Here is a 14772-nt window from a genome sequence, read left to right on the forward strand (position 1 = left end):
CGTTCACGCGGACTCATTTCTAGGTTCGAAATGAGTGCGCGTGCAAGTCAGTGGAATGATTAAATTGTTTTAAAATACTACACAAGTACGATTATGGCCGTGTCTGTTTCTTAAATTCAATTTGTTTACTTCGAAATCAAGCAATGTTACTATCCGGTATCCGGCCGGATAGTAGGTCACTATCCGGTATCCGGCCGGATAGTAAAATAATGGCCGTAAGGCCGGATACCGGATAGTAACCGGATATCCGGTGCATCTCTAATAATTATTTTCCATCGTATTTTCACGGAAACGTGCGAACGTGTCTTGCTATTTCAGTCAGTCTCGGTACAAAAAGTACTGAGGATGACTGAACTAGCATGACAAATACGAACGTTTCCGAGAAAATAAAATGGATAACAATTATGCACTATATCCCGGTAGATCGTATGAGAACAATGGATTTGTTCGATCAACAGTAATTATGTGAAAGACAAAGAAAATAATAAAATATTTAGTTGTTGTTAGATTGAGAATTAGGTGAAATATATTGCTTAGTGCGTTCAGCAATATAGGGTAGAGCCGGATTGTTATTATATATCTCTGAATTGGGCGGTAATCTATACATTTTGAGGCCTGAATAGAATTTCAATGTTTGCCAAAGAATGCATGATTAGTGTACCTAATCCACAAATTTTACATAAAGACGATGCATTTCGAAATTGTTTGTAATAAAATCAAGAGTGCTCTGAAAAGGACTCAAGTCTTTACAAAAAACTCGGGTCTCAAACAAATTGAAAGGAACTTTAGAGCAGCGGTCGGCAACCTGCGGCCCGCCGGCCGCGTGCGGCTCGTGAACCTGTCACTTGCGGCCCGAGAGCCGCCTTGGCTATTTTGTATGTAATAGTGACAAACGATAATGTCTCATAAAGTCATAAATATTAACAAAAATACGGCCCGCGTCACCTCCGTTAGCTACTATGTGGCCCTTGGCTGCTAAAAGGTTGCCGACCGCTGGTTTAGAGGTTTAGACTTAATTATATGAGTCTGAAAAACTGAGTCGAGTCTGGAAGCAGAGGACTCAAAGGAATCAACTCCTAACCAAAACTATCTACAGCTCACAGAGCTCCATCTTATATTGTGTAGGTCTATTAAATGTCAGGTTATCGCGCAATTCAGACCTGTCGTGTACCTAGTACACTGTTTTATACGCGACCTTTTTACTCCTTGACTTTCAGGACGTGTTATGAACTGAAAACAACACAGTACGATCATTTTATACATCTATTAGGTTCTTTAGATAAGCCTTATTGTCATTATGTGGTATAGATGTAGTGTATAATTGGTTTCCATCGTACTTTCTCGGAAACGTTCGTATTTGTCAGGCTACTTCAGTCAACCTCATTACTGTTTGTACAGTCGCCATCAGATATATCGGAGCGGTCAAGGTGCTCACAAATATCTGAACGTGCCTCTATTGTCAGGGCATTAGAGTGCGTGTTCAGATAGTGTGAACACCTTGGCCGCTCAGATATATCTGATGGCGACTGTACCGAGACTGACTGAAATAGCAAGACACGTTCGTACGTTTCCGTGAAAATACGAAGGAAAAATATGAGATTGATATAGAGCAGTGGTGGGCAAACTTTCTTCTTAAGGGGCCAAGACTTGAAAGAATTTCAGACGAGGGCCAGATTTACAGCAAAAAATGCATTTTTATTATATCGCTAGCCATATACACATGTTTTTCAAAGGATCGGCGGCGGGCCGGGGCTGGCCCGCGGGCCGTACTTTGCCCACCACTGATGTATAGTATCAATTTATCCTGTGGGAAATCTGCATCGTCATGAAATAACTTGGGTTAGTTTGTTATAACACTCAGTGGATTCTTAGTCAAATAATAACAATAACTTAAGGTGATGTGCTCTTTGTTCTTAAAATGACTGTGTATTATGATTTATGAGTAATTTTCTCTGACATATTGCCTATAAACTCAAGGAAAACCATAAAAATCATTGTCACTATAGATCTTCCTAAGGCTTTAGTAAATCATAGTTTTATAAAATGTTGTACATTTGCCAAGTAAAACCCACTCAAAATATTAAATTAACAAAACTGATAAAGACGAACCCAAATATGTAGATTTCCTATATGTTAGATCATTCACAACAATCTAGATACGAAAGAAGTGTTTTTTTAGAGTTTAAAAAAATCATAAAAAATAAGTATTTATTTCTTTCAATATCCGGTAGACAAAAATGCAGATAAAAGATTGAAGAACCGATAGCCGTTTGCTTTATAATTCTATCTGAAGTGCAAAAGCAGGAGATACCATTCAAAACTTGTCAAAAATCGATGAAAACCTAGGGTAACCCCTTAACTGATAATTCTCAAACCTTACTCCAATAATATGAGGGTCACCGATGATGGGTTAAGAGTGGAGCCCATTTCTCGAACGCTATTAGACTAATATTATTAGTATGTTGCCATGGCAACCCATACGATTTGACAGATCGTGGACTAATAATATTAGACTAATATCGTTTGAGAAATGGACCCCTGGTATTGTTCGTGAATAATTGTCTCTTTAGTTCATAGCACGTCCTCTTTAGTATTAAGATGCCACTGTAAATAGTATAATTAGATTTCCATACACTCTGTAAGGCCATAATAAATAATACTTTAGACTACAATAAAGGGGCCCACTGGTTAACAGTCCGCCGGCCGGTATCGGCCTGTCAGTTGTTCGGAACTGTCAAAATTTTGTTCTGACAGGCCGATACCGTCCGGCGGCCTGTTAGTCGGTGGTCGGCTTAATAGATAACTAGATGTTGCTATAGTCTGTATCTTTAGGTATTTCAATAAAAGTAAACAAATAATTTGAACATTTTCGGGTAGTTATAACATTTATTGGTTAACCAACCAAATACAAAACCGCCTGGATCTGTCACTAAAGAGGTCGTCAACTTTAACCAACATTATTTGATCATGTAATGTTCTCATCTACCCTCAACTGGCTTAAGGACTTTAAGGAGCCATTTGAGGGTAGATTTTGTTTACTTTTATTTAAATACCTAAAGATACAGACTAGTAATAGATAACATAGAACAATCGAAACAAGATTCAATGTTTTTGAATATTGTGAAGTGTAATGGCTCCTCTACACGATGGGCCAGCGCCGGCCACTCCAAGGGACGCAGCCATGCGGTAGAGATAGCAATATCACTTGCTCCCTCTAACGCATAAATGCGTCCCTTGGAGTGGCCAGCGTTGCCCATCGTGTAGAGGAGCCATAAGCTGTTTGGTAATGGTTTGACTGGAGTATTATTTATGATGGCCGCCGCAGGTTTTATCACTTAACATTAAATATAGTTGCCGTAACAAATCGTGTTCGGAATCATTTATTTTTGTGCATTTTTACAATAAAGTATAGAAATTATTGATTGAGTTTTCTTGTTTTTGCCTTAGATACCGCCAACCGGGGTGAATAGGGATGGCTGGGGTGAATAGGGACAAAAGTTAAAATGTGATTTACATGACAATTTCTTAAATAATACCCACACAAATTGTATTATTCGATTGAAAGTATGCGTAGGTTTTGTGTGATACAATTTGTGTGGATATTTTCCCCACAAAAGAATATTAATATTCTTAATTATTATTGATAATAATGAGTATTAAATAACCTATATCTGCGGACTACTGTATCCTCCTAAGGCCCAAAGTCCTACCTATAGTACCTACCTACCTACTTATTAAGTTCGATGAAATTTAAATCATATTCAATTGGAATAGTCGCATTTTTTTTATTTCGTTCAATTTTCAAACAAAACCAAAATCAACTCTATTCTCTGTACTATAGGTTCAAATTTCAGTGACAAATTCTGGTATTTTCATTTGTATGGAGGGTATAAGTAGTACTAATCGTACAATAAATAACGTGTCAGCATTACAAAATCTTTCCAAATCATTTTTTTTAGCCGCAAAGGATCCGATTACAACAATATTTTATGCTAATGTATTTGAGACCTTTAATCGCTAAATTATTCTTTAATAAGAGTCAAGCGCTATTATAAAATTTGTAGGGTTCCGTAGCACCATTGCCTTATTTATTTCTCTTAACCATGCAAAGATGGTAAACAAGCATACGGCCTACGTAATTATAAGCGGACATTGTAACTTAGTGGTAGCAAGCACCCAATTGCGGACATTGAAACGCGACACCTTTAGATAGAGATTTAGATATGTAAATCTCAATAACTTGTTGTCAATGGGACATTCGGGAGTGATATGAACTTCGATCGCAAAAACTCTAAGATTGCTAATAATCTTTTTTATAGAGTAAATCAGGAGTTATAAATAGTTAATAGTAGGAGTTATAATTTATAAATTAGCTTGTCACTCTGACGTTTCGACGAAAGTGGACATTATCATTAGTTTTTTGAACTGTCCATTTTTCTAATAATTTAAAATGAAAGTTTAAAACAATGTTTTCCTTTTTCTTTGTTCTGTACCTCGATATCTAAAAATAAGAGCGAAGGGGAAATATTTAGATACCTACCGGTTATAAAAAATTAATAACACTGAACCTCCAACGTCCAAAAAACAACCCACTGTGTCTCAAAAACAAACTTCAACGGATTATTCCACGGAGGCCCATAACACCATAACCAGTTCCCAAACCTTACATCACTACCTAATACCTAATCGACGAAAGTATCTCCAAATACATATATTCATACACAAGCACTAATATTTTTTAGGGTTCCGTACCTCAAAAGGAAGAAAACGGAACCCTTATAGGATCACTCGTGCGTCTGTCTGTCTGTCTGTCCGTCTGTCACAGCCTATTTTCTCCGAAACTAATAGATCCAATTAAGTTGAAATTTGGTGCACATATGTAAGATTGTGACCCAAAGACGGACATGTAACGTAAACAAATGAATTTTAAACATAGGGGCCACTTTTGGGGGGTAAATGAGAAAATGAAAAAATAAAGTTTTTTAAACTATATCGTGTTACATATCAAATGAAAGAGCTCATTATAAGAATCTCAAGTATATTTTTTTTATAATTTTAAAATAAACAGTTTAGAAGTAATTCAAGAAAATAGGCAAAAAATTACCATTCTCCCCCCTTTATCTCCGAAACTACTGGGTCTAAAATTTTGAAAAAAAAAAATACATAAAATAGGTCTTTACCCATAGATGGACAGGAAAACCTATTAGAAATATGCAGTCAAGCGTGAGTCGGACTAATTACTTGGTTTTCGATCCGACCCTACGGGTTTTTTAAAGGCAATTCACTCGCGTTTCACATATAAAAAATACATTGTTAAAACTTGAGTAATGTACGGAACCCTTGGAACGCGAATCCGACTCGCACTTGGCCGGTTTTTATACAAAGACAGACTAATAGATTTCCCAGATGATATTTTGGGATTTTGAGACCTGTCGCGCTCAGGCGCTCACCAAGTCACCATATTGTAAGATTTGTAAGGAAGGTAGGTATCAATTGCATTGTAGGTAAGTATTGCTTTTATCGAATTTAGGTACCTACTTATAATAGTTATTCGTTTTACAAGGGGGCAAAGTTGTTGTTTAACCGCTCGTGCTAATATTGATAGCCGAGCAAGCGAAAGATTCCAAAATTGAACCACGAGCGTAGCGAGTGGTTCGAAAAATGGAATCTTGAGCGCTGCGAAGGTTTCAAAGCACGAGGGTTAAACAAAATTTGCCCCCGAGTGAAACACAAAATTTTTTCACCACACCAATCCGAAGCAAATATTAAATGTAAAATGTCAAACAAAATCAAACCAAATCAAATCCAAACGAATGTTATTAAATATTTATCATCCAAAATCATCATTTAAGAGTCAATTCTACCAGCAAACATAAGAAAACAACTCAAAATTTGCATTTGATTACTTTGCCTCACATGTGAATAAAATGCAACTTTGCTATCCGTTTTTGAAGTGCAAAGTAAGGCTTTCCGAGCTGCATGGTGCGGTGAAAATATTTTTTACTACGTAGGTATAAGAATGCCTAAGTATTTTTGGTAAATTACAAATAGTACTTTGAATATATGTTTGTGATTTCCTACAAGATTTTTTTAACATAATATTCCGAGTGGATCACGAAAGTTTTAAAATGAGAAATGTATTTTGGGTGAAATGATAGTGATGATAGATCTCAGGATGTTTAGGGTGATGTCCTAACTTTTGTCACGATATTCCAATTTCAAAATATAAAATAAATAACAGGCTTCCGGACGTGTATTGTAATAATTATGTTACTCTTCGAAGGCCGCAAAAATATGTGTCACGACCTTTATGGCTCTATCTATATATATGGCCAATAAGATCGTATCAGATTGCGCCCTCCGTTATGTAACTTATTATTGCAGCTAACTGTACTAGTATTTTCAGCCTTAAACGTCATAAATGAGTCGCTTAACTTCAAACTCGGGTATATCCATCTTTTTTATTTATTTATTTATTAATAAAAGAGAAGTTACATTAATTATTGTTACTTATCTGCCAAACTGCATAGCAGTTTGTTGGCAGACTATGCGATATTGGGAAAAGGTAGTAGGGTATAGATATTGGCCGAGAGGGTCGAATGGATTTACCCGAGTTGAAGTTAAGCTACACAATTCGGCTCGATTCAGGAAATGAATTAGAGATTCACTAGATATGAAATATTTAAGATGTGTGACGTTCCACGGCAAAAGCGCCATAAGGTACCTTTACCCGTGGGACGTCACATATCTTTAATATATCGTATCTAGTTAATCTCGTAATTCATTTCCCGAATCGCGCCGAATGACAAACGCACCCGCATCTCGTGTCGTGCCCGTACCGTGCTATATAATATAACACACCAGTCGCCGTCGCCGCTCGACTGGTCGCAGCGGGCAGTCGGCGGTGGACCGTCGCTCTAAACACATGTAAGTTGATTTTTAATATATTTACCGATAAGTTTACGCGATTTGATATCTTTGATTTGATAACTGGTGACATGTAGCCATTGTAGCCTTACCACGACTGCCTTAGCAATGTCAAACTGACATGTTTGCTAACGTCTGCGTAACTTACTTTCTATAATCTCGCTCGCACTATTATGCGAGTTTGAGCGAGATGCATAGAAAGTAACGCACACGCTAGCTAATATGGCAGTGTCAATCTGTCAAACTGATGGTAGCCTTAGCCTCCATCACGAGAGCTTTTTCAACGCGCGTTAAAAAAAAGCGCTTGAATCTGTCCGCACTCTAAATTCGATTTTACGACCAAGGCTTAAAGTCGAAAATCCATCAACGCTTGATAAAAAGCGCCACCGCTGTCTTGTGAATACATTCATGGTTTTCCATTTGTGTCATTCAAACGCTTATTTAACGCGCGTTGAAAAAGCTGCCGTGCGAACGGGGCCTTACAGTCGTGATATTGGGATCTAACGGAATTATAGTTTCTGCGAGTCTTGATAGATTTAAATAACATTGTATCTATACAATATTTATTGACTTTAGTTTAGTTTGACTACTTACAATTTAATAGATTTTTATGCTTAACGAAAGTTATAAGTAGTGTTACCTACATTAAAAATTAACAATCCATCACATTAACTGTCATGTCACGAGCTGTTTTAAAAACAAGTCGATTTTTTTCCTATTCATCTGCCAGCCTAGCCAAGGTTACAATCGCTATCGCTTCGACAGCGAAAAGCTTTGTGTCTCTCTATCACTCTTCCATGTTAGTGCGACAGTGACAGTTGCGTTTCGATCGCAACGGAGCGTAAGCGATTGGCATCTTGGCTACGCGGGCTGATCTGTTAATATTAAAGTTGTACAATAAGATGTAAACAGAAAACTCACAAAAGCAAGTGACGGAACGCTAAACTGAAATGTAAACAATAGCTAAAGTTTTGTTGACAATGATAGACCTCTCTCAGATACTTAATCTCTGTAAAATTATTATTTATTATCTATTCTATCTTGTTCTATAAGATGGCTGCGTCTCTCAAGTTAATTGCTATTTGTGCATAGGCCATTTGACCGAATTCAATCAATTCAATTCTTTATTTTATTAATTATTAACAATACAGTAAGTACCTACCTATTGTGTTTGAACAATACATTATGTGAACGATGTTGTAGGTATTACAGTAGACTTACAACGAGTTTGACACTGATACATTCACTATATACTTATATTAGTTCGTCTTTTTTAGCATAGCGATCTTGACATGCTTTTCATTGAAAAACGCTTTTTAAAAATCAATAACTATTACTTTTGAAAGTAGAAGAATATAACTGATCGTATTAGATTCATAATTGTTACATATTTGCCGTAACTTATTTTTAAAATGTGTTTTTCAATTAAAAGACGCATCAAGATTGTTTACCTTATTTCTAATGCTAAAAAAACGAACTATAGCGTGAGCGTAACTTACTCATATTTTGTTTATATCTTACTAGCACTAGCTGTTGCCCGCGACTTCGTCCGCGTGGAATCTTATCTTCAAAATTTTACATCTTTAGTACCTATAATTTTCATGTCCAAGCAATGTTGAAATTAAGTACTTTTCTTTTTTAGCACGTTGTATGAAGTTTTAAATCAAGTGGATTTTGATGTTGGTTGCAGAAATTACTTTTTTTGTATTCTCATAATAGGTACCTATGCCCTTATACAAAGATTCAAGTTCCGCACTCACAAAATATCTGATCTCCATACAAACTTTCAACCCCTTTCTCACCACCTTGGGGGATGAATTAGTTTTCATGTTTTTTATTTAATACCTTTTTTTGCAAAAAGTTCATGTTCCTAGCTTAAAATTAAATTTACACCCCAAGATGAATTTCATCCCCCTTAGGGGTTGACTTTCCAAAAACGTTGCAATTACTTTTTTTTTGTAATAGGCTATTATGCATTTCTAAGAAGTTTCAAAGCATTTGTAATGGATTCAAACTTTGAAACCCATTTTAACCCTGTTAGGGGATGCATTTTACAAAACCCTGAAATTACTTTTATTGTCTTCTAATCGTATTCCCAAATACAAAGATTCAAGTCCTTCGCTCGAAAAAATGTTTGATATCCATACAAACTTTCTACCCCTTTTTCACCACCTTAGGGGATGAATTTCCAAAAACGCTGAAATTAGTTTTCTTGTACTTTAATTTAAAACGTTTTTACAAAGTTTCAAGTTCCTTGCTTGAAATAAAATTTGCACCCGCAGACGAACTTTCATCCCCTTTTTAAGCCCCTTAGGGGTTGAAATTCCAAAAACGTCGCAATTACTTTTTTTGTAATCGGCTATTATGCCTTTCTAAGAAGTTTCAAAACCATTTGTAATGGATTCTAACTTTCAACCCCTTTTTAACCCTGTTAGGGGATGAATTTTACAAAACGCTGAAATTACGTTTCCTGTCTTCTAATAATATACCTAAATACAAAGATTCAAGTCCCACACTCGAAAAAATGTTTGATATCCATACAAACTTTCAACCTCGTTTTCACCACCTTAGGGGATGAATTTTCAAAAACGCTGAAATTAGTTTTCTTGTATTTTAATAATATATCTTTTAACGAAGTTTCAAATTCCTAGCTCAAAAGAAAACTTTAACCCCATACAAACTTTCATCCCATTTTTAACCCTGTTAGGAGATGAATTTTACAAAACGCTGAAATTACTTTTATTGTCTTGTAATAATATCCCCAAATACAAAGATTCAAGTCTCATGCTCAAAAGAATTTTTGATATCCATACAAACTTTCAACCCCTTTTTCACCACCATGGGGGATGAATTTTCTAAAACGCTGAAATTAGTTTTCTTGTATTTGAATTTGATACTTTTTTACAAAGTTTCAAGTTCCTAGCTTAAAATAAAATTTGTACCCGAAGACGAACTTTCATCCCCTTTTTAACCCCCTTAGGGGTTGAATTTCCAAAAACGTTGCAATTACTTTTTTTGTAATCGGCTATTATGCCTTTCTAAGAAGTTTCAAAGCATTTGTAAAGGATTTAAATTTTCAACCCCTTTTTAATCCTGTTAGGGGATGAATTTTACAAAACGCTGAAATTACTTTTCTTATCTTTTAATAATATCTCTAAATACAAAGATTGAAGTCCACCACTCGAAAAAATTTTTGATATCCATACAAACTTTCAACCCGTTTTTCACCACCTTAGGGGATGAATTTTCAAAAACGCTGAAATTAGTTTTCTTGTATTTTAATAATATATCTTTTTACGAAGTTTCAAATTCCTAGCTTGAAAGAAAACATTAACCCCATACAAACTTTCATCCCCCTTTTATCCCCCTTAGGGGTTGAATTTCTCAAAATCGCTTCTTATCTCTTGTACACTTTATAAATGAAATCTGGTATGCAAATATCAACTTTCTGGCTTTTGTAGTTTCGGCTGTGCGTTGATGAATCAGTCAGTCAGGACACTTGCATTTATATATATAGATAGATTATCTCGCTCGTACTGGCATATATTAGTGCGAGCGAGTTGTAAAGAAAGCAAGTTGCGCAGACGTTAGCGAATATGTCACTGTCAAAATCGTGGTAAGGCTACTGATGATCATTAACAACCCTATAGTCAGTATCTTTAGGTATTTAAATAAAAGTAAACAAAATCTACCCTCAAATGGCTCTTTAAGCCAGTTGAGGGTAGATGAAAACATTACATGATCAAATAATGTAGGTTAAAGTCGGATCGTTCAGTGGCAGATCCAGGCGGTTTTGTATTTGGTTGGTTAGCCAATAAATGTTGCAACTACCCGAAAATGTACAAATTGTTTGTTTACTTTTATTTAAATACCTAAAGATACAGAGTATAGAGAATATTTACTCAGTACAGTCTTCTGCAATAATATCCTGTATAATTTGTCTGGGCTTTTGACAGGTTATTCGATTTTCTTCCTTTATTAAAGTTACATTTTATGTAAGCAGCGTATGCATGATTAGAACTACCTACCTCTATTTAAACGCAAATATTAAACTGTCATTGTCCGAGGTACAAAAACCAATTCAATGTGTTTGTCCGGAATATTTTTGCATGATATTATGAAAGACACTGCAGCCTCTTTTGAAAATGATTCTGCATATTTTTTTGTTTCTCAATATTTTTCTGTCGTCTGATTATTGATGTAGCATGTGTAAATTGCATTCGATAGCGTGACATGACGTACGTTAAGTCTCATTTTGTATGGGATTTGAGTTTCCAAAACGTCCCGCTTGGCGCGCTGTTCAAAATCCCATACAATAGTAGTTTGTGTTACAAGGGATCAAAATGATAAATATATTTCCGTCAATGAAGCAATGGATTCTACAATAGAATCCCGAACGTAGTGAGGGATTCTAAAGTAGAATCCTGAGCGTAATGAGGGATTCAAGTGTTAACGCCCAAGACGAAATAATTTTGATACCGTGTGACACATACTGCTTTTCACATCAACTGTGAGGAAAATAAAACAATCTTAGTACTTATTGACACATCTGATGCTTAAACAGATTATTTAAGCTAAAAAAATAATGTGCAAAAAATGTAAAAATAGTGTGCTAGAACAGAAAAGTGTTACTTTGATCCCTCCTAGCAGGGAAGAAAAGTGCCACTTTGATCCCTCCTAGCAGGGAAGAAAAAGCTCTTTTCCGAATAGGTGGTGTGAAAAAATAGACATAGCGCTCGTCACGCTATCGAATGAAATGTACACTAGGGTTTCTTTAGATTTTGTGCAATTGCTATTTTAGGTTCGTATAAGTAATCTTTCAGTCTTTATTTTTATTAATATCGTGTAAAAAAATTAAACGGTTTAGACTTTTCTACATGCTAATATGCCTACCTAACTATTAGATTCTTGGATGTGATTATTAAAGAAGTAAAAAATATTCGGTAAGCTTAGATTAAATGCATGATGCAACAAACCTACTTTATTTTTCCCTGCTTAAAGCGTTTGCAATTAAATAGGTCCGAACATTTATTTATTTGTAAAATTGAAAAAAAATATTTACAGGATAGCTGGATAACCCAAGTTTTATCGTATTATATACGTATTTCGTATTGTTTACAATTCTCTCATGATTTTTCAATAACTCTGCTGGCTGAACCCGCTTAGGCGTTGGTGTTAGAATCGCTATGGTATCGCATCGCAACGTCGAGAGTTCTTACCAAAACCCTGCGGTTCAATGATCTCCCTCGCATTATGTAAATGTTATAACTGCTATGTAACGTCAATAACGCTAACCGGTTGGATTGGGCCCGGTTATTGTTTGTAGATACAGTGCCAAATCATATATCCATAACCATAACTGGTGAGGTTTTTTTCTATTTTGTTATATAATCAGTTCTCGTAAATGGCTCAACGAAATATTCTCTATTCTACCAGCCAATACGAAAAAACAACTCAACTTTTTTGTATATAAATTACTTTGCCACTCTTGTGGATAAAATGCAACTCATTAGGTTTTAAACAATAAAGAGAGCCTTTATGAGCCGGTGTGGCGAAAATATATTCATCCTCTTAATTGTGCAAGATATTATACATGATATTATTATATATTATATTATGTACCTAAGTACCTACTTTTATTAACCTATGTAATGTGTGCAAATAATGTACCTATGTTACAACATCAAAATTAGACGATTTTGATAGCCCTAGCAGTGCAAGTGTTATTTATACGTCATAATTTCATAGAAGATTGAAATAATACTTGCACTGCGTGGGCTATCAAAATCGCTGCAGACTTTTCTTGGTCTAAGTCTAATATTTATCACTACAAGCAAAAAGTTTTACCAAAGTCTTACCGCCGTTAAGTGTTGCCAATCAAAAAACTAAAAAGAAATGTTATCAATTAAATGTCATTTAATGACTTTGTCATAATATTTATTTACTTTTGCTATCATTATTCAACGAAAGCCTACTTGATTTGAATAACAGCTTTTATTGAAGTTTTATGCTTTCTGTAAGTAAATTATATACGTTGAATATGTAATTTCTATGGACATATATGAGGGTAGGTAAGTTTTTACCCAAGGTTAGTAAACTATCATATTTTATGTGTGTTTGTTTCGAACATTGCAATTATTTATTAAAAGTGTGAACAATTTTATTTGTGACTGTGACTGCAATATCAATTCAGAATCTTCTTAGAAATTTAGTTTAATTGTGCCTAACTTAACATATATAATGTGAGGCAGATATTTTTAAAATCCAGGTATGGCAAACGATAAATAGTACCTAAGTCACATCTAAATCTTTTATATTAATGTAGTTCTCGCATTCTTTTATAAAATCTTTAAATGGTTTATATCTCAATATAGTGAAACCTTGATAATATGAATCTGAAAAAACCGGGCAAGTGCGAGTCGGACTCGCGCACGAAGGCTTCCGTACCATAATGAAAAAAAAAACGAAAAAAATTTTTCACAGATGATGTATTTCTGTTGCCGCTATAACAACAAATACTAAAAACAGAATAAAATAAAGATTTAATTGGGGCTCCCAAATAACAAACGTGATTTTTGACCGAAGTTAAGCAACGTCGGGCGGGGTCAGTACTTGAATGGGTGACCGTTTTTTTTGCCTTTTTTTGCATTATGGTACGGAACCCTTCGTGCGCGAGTCCGACTCGCACTTGCCTGGTTTTTACAATGTTGTTTTGTTGTTTATGTCAAGTGAAAACCTTCATAATACATTACTATCCTCATGCTGTCCTTGTCCTACTCATTCGTATGCAGACTCTGTACCCTTCCTTATCCTCGATACACTCATCTCAAACTGATTATACCTATGCTAAAATAAGTATAGGTAGGTATGTAATTTAATCTCACTGTGGTATTAGAAAAGCTAAGAGAATTGCAAAAACATTAGTAACATAGGTACGAAATTTTTCGTGGAAAACAGTGGAACTATGAAAAAAAAACCGGCCAAGTGCGAGTCGAACTCGCGTTTCCAGGGTTCCGTACATAAGTTTGACTCACGCTTGACTGCACATTTCTAATAGGTTTTCCTGTCATCTATAGATAAAGAACTAGTTTGTGTATTTTTTTTCAAAATTTTAGACCCAGTAGTTTCGGAGATAAAGGGGGAAATGGTCATTTTTTGGCTATTTTCTTAAATAACTTCGAACCTACATATGTATTTCAAAATTATAAAAAAATATGTCCAATTTTGGGTCACTAATTTACATATGTGTACCAAATTTCAACTTAATTGGTCCAGTAGTTCCGGAGAAAATCGGCTGTGACAGACGGACAGACAGACAGACAGACGCACGAGTGATCCTATAAGGGTTCCGTTTTTTCCTTTTGAGGTACGGAACCCTAAAAACGTAACGTTGAACCATAAAAAGTATTAAAGCTAGGTAAGTAGCATGACGTGGTAATGTAAATTAAAACACGCCTGATTACTTTTTTAATTAAAGCTAAATTATCAGTGCAAAAATATTTCCTCCGCGTGCCATTTAAATTGACAATCCACAACCTTACCTACTGGAAAGCAATCACCGGCATCACCGCTACCAAGCTACCAACTAAGACATCTATTAGATATCTTTTAGACATCACCAAGATACGATAACGATATGTTTAAGATCTAACCTGTCAAATTTGACATTTGCGCGATTCTGCAGATACTCATGAACGATTTCCACAGGGTATGACTTAGAGATCCAATTCAATCTAATAGGTATCTTACTCTATCTAACGTAAAAGTGACATTGGTTGCCCGAATTGCGCTGCAAAAGAGAACTAGTTGATATCTCAACTATAACGTATCAAGAATGGATCTAGT

At 35.3% G+C, this 14772-nt stretch overlaps 2 long non-coding RNA genes across 2 annotated transcripts; one reads left to right on the plus strand and one right to left on the minus strand.

Moving 5' to 3' along the window:
- Window positions 1-2826: 2826 nt before the first annotated feature.
- LOC134675080 (uncharacterized) lies at window positions 2827-10823 on the minus strand. Its single transcript, XR_010099689.1, has 2 exons — window positions 10771-10823; window positions 2827-2929 (listed from the first exon to the last, which is right to left on the minus strand). It is a non-coding gene; the product is annotated as an uncharacterized LOC134675080 (long non-coding RNA).
- Window positions 2923-3418, plus strand: LOC134675079 (uncharacterized). The gene is made up of 2 exons (XR_010099688.1): window positions 2923-3125; window positions 3270-3418. It is a non-coding gene; the product is annotated as an uncharacterized LOC134675079 (long non-coding RNA).
- Window positions 10824-14772: the final 3949 nt, after the last annotated feature.

Source organism: Cydia fagiglandana, chromosome 21 (genome assembly GCF_963556715.1).
Source record: "Cydia fagiglandana chromosome 21, ilCydFagi1.1, whole genome shotgun sequence".
Classification (NCBI taxonomy): domain Eukaryota; kingdom Metazoa; phylum Arthropoda; class Insecta; order Lepidoptera; family Tortricidae; genus Cydia; species Cydia fagiglandana.